The sequence below is a fragment of the Melospiza melodia genome, chromosome 6 (genome assembly GCF_035770615.1).
Source record: "Melospiza melodia melodia isolate bMelMel2 chromosome 6, bMelMel2.pri, whole genome shotgun sequence".
Lineage (NCBI taxonomy): Eukaryota > Metazoa > Chordata > Aves > Passeriformes > Passerellidae > Melospiza > Melospiza melodia.
The window spans coordinates 63439-68569 of record NC_086199.1 but is presented as its reverse complement, the minus strand read 5'-3'; the positions used below and the strand labels follow the sequence as shown (position 1 = coordinate 68569).

At 40.2% G+C, this 5131-nt stretch overlaps 1 long non-coding RNA gene across 1 annotated transcript; it reads left to right on the top strand.

Annotated features, from left to right (window-relative positions):
• The first annotated feature begins 708 nt into the window (after positions 1 to 708).
• On the top strand, positions 709 to 2463 carry LOC134419955 (uncharacterized). Its single transcript, XR_010028203.1, has 2 exons — positions 709 to 1954; positions 2076 to 2463. It is a non-coding gene; the product is annotated as an uncharacterized LOC134419955 (long non-coding RNA).
• The last annotated feature ends 2668 nt before the right edge of the window (positions 2464 to 5131 follow it).

Sequence of the window (5131 nt, the reverse complement as noted above, 5' to 3'; positions counted from 1 at the left end):
TCTTCCTTCTTTTTAAGCTTAATTGTTTTTATTAATAATTCTATCTGAATATGCAGAAAAAGTGAGTATGTCCTGTAATCTATGCTAGCTTTTCTCGTTTACAGGGTACTCACAAAATATGTCTCCCTTAGTGTCCCACAGAAACATTCTGGGTGCAATCTGAATTAAGGTATGTGTTTTCAAATAAGTAATCAGTTTAGATATTTGCCTGTGTACCTTTTCCTGTAATTCAGAGCTTGTGTTCTGTGGGTTTTATGATAAACCTGTAAAACATGTAAGAATGGTTTTGCAAGTCTGAATCGTTGAAGGCAGCAATAAGTGGATTTAAAGCCTGTTCTTGAGCAGACAAAGGGGAAAAGTGTGACTCTGATGCTGAACTTGTCATTTTTCATTTGACTTGCCTTTAATTATTGAAGAAGAGAGAGAACTAGGAAAAGAAATAGAATTGATTATTGAGCACTCCTAAAAAGCTCACCATGATTCTGTGTAGAGCCAAAGTGAAGGATGATGGAACAGAGCTCTGTGCATTAGAAGGAAATAAACCTGATGTCCACACAGAGTCTTACTAATTTCTGTTTTTAAAATGCAAAATAAGTTTAGGAAGTGTTGGAAGTTAGTATTTTGGGAAAGAAATGGCAGTTCCACAAAACATTCCATTCCATTTAAGAGAGGCCCTTGGACTGATTCATGTTGTAAGTGCTGTCACTGCAATCAGTTGGTGGTTCAGCCTTGAAACGTGCACTTGGCCTTCTATAAAGCACTGTTTTGTTTGCCTTTCAGTGCTATGAGTCTTGATAAATTGGAGAAGTGCCCAAGAGAAATTCATCATCCTGAGATACAAAAGGTAGGAAGTGACTTTTTCTGGTTTGGTTCTTTTTCTTTATTGTTTTCTGGAAATAGAAGTAATTAAGTATAGATACTACTGGTTTGTTTCTTCCAGTAGCTGATAATACTAATACCAATAATAATAATAATAATAATAGTAAAGTAATACTACTTCAACTGTCTTTATTTATCCATTGAACTGGCCATTTTAAATCTAAACTTCTAAACACAAATCAAACCATCATCCTTGTAGAATCTTTAATAGGAGTGGGCTAAAGATCCTGGTTTTGTTGACAGGATTTATTGGTTCATGAACAGCAAGAGGTAAGTACAAGCCTAACTACCCTCTAGCTCACAGACCTGCCCGGTGAATAGAGCTTTGTTTTTTTGATGGGCTTGTGATGACTTTGAGATCAATTGCTCATTCATTACAGTAAAAAAAAAAAAATTGTTTTGAACATGACAGCAAAAATAACTTTAAGCACAACTTAATAATAATAATAGATCACCAATTTTAGTTAATAATTTTATGCTATACTCTTGGGTGAGGGAAGACTCGGACACTCAATATGAGATCAGCAAGCTATGTTTATTGCAGAGAGTATCAGACACTTATACAGCACATAATAAGCTTATGAATATTCTGTAAGCCAAGCGATCTATTGGTTAAACTATACCATCAACTCTTCCTCATTCCTTTGGGCCTACATTCCCTATTTCCCACGTCTCTCTGTCTACTTGTTATCCTACCCAGCTAGGCCCAGGCACACGCTATCTTGCAGGTGCAAAACTCAAAAATACCTGTGTTCGGTACTTTCCCAGCTCCTGGTCGGCTAACGAGCGAATGTCTGCGTGACCTCTGTCATGGAGCCATTTCTCCACACTATACTATCAAAGTTTAAAGGTAAATTATTATATATTAGGAGATGGTGTAAAGTGTATGTTGTAATGTGTAGGATATATACAAAGATACGTACTTGAAAGTCCGTAGAGGAAACAAATTTTTACGCCTTCTGTTTGACTGTTTGTCATATATTTGGTTTTATTTCCCAGGGATCAGTGAATTTTAACTCTGGAGTCCTCTATGCTAAGGATGCTCAGCTTAGAGATGATGAAATGTTCAGTAATGGTGAGTTTTTCACCTTCTCCTTCATTGTTTTGCTCATCTGAATAAAAAAAAAAAAAAAAGGCAAGATTAAAGAAAAAGCAATAGTTTTATTATTTTTACCCTGTTATGTCTGTTTCCTCAGTATTTGCTGCAGCTCTGCTTACCCAAGCTTTGGGTTCCCTCTGTCTCACTGGGAGTTGCCCAATTCAGTTGCATCTGGTGAAATTCACCCTGAGACCTTACAGAACCAGCTCCAACTACGTGAGAGCCATTTGCAGTTCTCTCCAGACACCTGGAGAATGGGCGACATTTCTGAGAATCCGGCGAGCGTGCTTCTATCAAAACTCAGTCTGTGAAATTCCTGGGGAAAACCCTTCTGTGTCCTGAAGGGTTCAAACTCTGGTGAGGATCCAGTTATCAGGTGCTCACCTGGATGGTTCCAGCTCTTAAAGTGAACACTTGTACTCTTGCCCTGTAGTTTACATCTATTGTATTTTTGTTATTTTGCAGGATTTTTTGTCTTTGCAAAATATTGTGCATTTCACTCTTTGGAACCTCTCAGATGGTTCTCTGGTGCAGCACCACCCCATGGGACACTTGGCTGCTGTCCTGAAGGGGATGGTCGCTAGAATTGTAAATTCTGGAGAGTTTATAAGTCTTCTGTCCCCAGGGAGGTACCATGCTTTGTTTACTTTTGTTCTGTTTGTTAGGCGCTGCTTCTCGTTGCAAGTACGAATTTCAAACTGCCCTGTTCTTTTTTTAACTGTTTTCCTGGTTCTCTCCGTCCGGCAGGGAAAGACTCTCGTATCCTTGTCATCGGGCTCGGTGCTGTCCAAGAAGATACAGAGACTAAAAAAATCATAAGAAGCAAAATATGACTGCAGGGAAAAGAAGCTGGAGAGAACAGAAGGTGATGTTGTTATCCTTACCCTGTATTAGAAACATCCGCTGTGCTTTGATGCTGGCAGCTGCCAGGGGCTTGTTAGCTCTTTGTAGGCAGGTGTAGGTGTTCACTTGTAGGTTTTTTCTCTGTTCAAGTCAATTCAAACTTTGCTAAGCTTATATTTGCAGATTACTCTCTAGCACAGTCCAGCATGACATTTTTGAATGTTGTAAAAATACCATGTTACTTGGAAATTGCTAATGAAGAGAAGATTTAGGGGAAAATAAGATTTCAGGGTTGGAAGATGTGAGAAGAATTTTGTGGGGACGTTAGACTGAAGTAAAGCACACTTGAAGCTGGACTGGCACGCTGGCAGGTCCCCTATTAAACAGTAGTGCTGACATTAGCCTGGGGGTTGCCCATTGTTTCTGTAGAAATCAATGTTTCCTGGTCTTCAGAGGTAAGCTGCTTTGAAAAGCTGGAAGGTGCAGCATGCTGACAATCCCCGTGCTTTGGATTAAAAGTAGATTTCAGAAGGGTCCTAAGCTTTTGTCTTTTCCTAGAAGTTGATGTAATCCTGTCGAGGAGTTTTTAATTCTCTGTTGCCATGTCATCCATCAGAGCCCTGTTGTACTAATCTTATACAAGTACAAAACAAAAAATCAGACCCTGTCCCAAGCACTTAGAGGCCAGAACACGATTTCCTCAGGCTGCCATTTGTGTGCCATCGGTACTCACCACGAATTGAGCCCTCTGGCTCTGACAGAGCCCCTGGATGCTGACGGAAGGAGGCTGGTCACAGACCCTGGAGGTGCCTGTCCCCCAGGGAGGGAGAGGACGAGGCAGTGTGGCCTGCAGGGAGGGTCTGGTCCCCAGAGAGCAGCCGGCGACTCCATGCCTGCCCGGGGCTGCGGGTGCCCCCTCGGGGTGGACGCCTGCCCTCAGGTTTCCCCTGGGCACCCGGGGAGGGAACCAGGTCCATCCGTGTGGCAGCTGCAGGGCCTGCAGGCTCTGGGCCCTGGAGCCGAGTGAGCCTGAGCTGCTGCATGCTTGCTGTGAGCTTTGGGGTGAGCGTGCATCACTGCAGGCCTGGGATGGATTGAAATGCGCTGAGGAAAGCAGAGGGAGGGAGGGAAATGCTCTGTTAACATGTGCCAATTCTTCTGTCAGACTCATCACGGCGGGACAGCGTGAAGACTGAAAGTGTAAGAAGATGTGGAGGGAAACAGAGAATCTGACAGGAGCATCGGAGGGACGAGTGCACGAATTTTGCTTTTTGCTTGGATGTAAACTCAGGAGTTGAGAGGAATTTGGGAGTGAGAAGGGACATTTCAGAAGGAGAAGAAGAAAAAGAAGTTGTTGCTACAGTCCTGGCAAAATCTTTTGTTCTAGCTAATAAAAGAAGTTAGTTTAAAAAACAAAAAGGAAAAAATGTAGTGTTTTTTTTTTCCTTCACTATGATATTCATTGGTGGTATATGGTGTGTTGTTTCATTTCTTGGTATTATTAACTCTGTGTAAATTGTTTTTTGAGTGAAGCTGACTTTCTGGATGGGTTGGTTTGTATTTGAGGCAGGATTAATTTCAGTAGGGTTCTTTCATAGATTTCTGATGGGTATTACTGGGATTTTGGTTTTGTTTACTGTATGTATGAACCTAGAGCTTTGGTAGGGCCAGCTGGGCTGCTGGAGTTTTGGGTGTGAATTTATTAGATGGCTTTTGTTAGATGCAGTTTTTAATTTTTGAAATGTTTTTCAATGTAGTGGTTTTAAGGTGGTTTTTAAGAATTCATTGTATTGCTTTATCTTGTTTGTAGTTGGTGTATGATAAGGGATGTGGTGTGAGTTCTTGAACATTATGGTTTTGGTGTTCCTAAGTTCTGATTTCTTTGTGGTTCAATAGCTTTTTTTATTTTTATTTTTTGGGACAGGGGCATTTATATGGTGGGTTTTTATAGGCAATATGTTTTTTAATTTAGGTAGTGATATTTTTTAATATTTTAATAGTTTAGGTTTTTTATTTTCATGGTTTTAATTATTTTTTTTAATTTTTTGAAATAACTTTTATAGATTACATGTTATTATTTGTGCATTAACATAAAGGTAGAGCTTTGGGGACTTTTTTTAGTAATGTTTAGGGTCAGTTGTGCAGTTTTGAGTCTAGTGCGTTGGTTTGATTTAATTTTTAATGGGTGTTTGTTTTTATTAGCAGTTGTGTCATTTTCAGGGTGTGTTTGAGTTTTTTGGGGTTTTTGAGATACTGGTTTAGGAGGAAGTTTATGATGAGCATGTGCGGAGGTTTTGGGCTACTTTATAG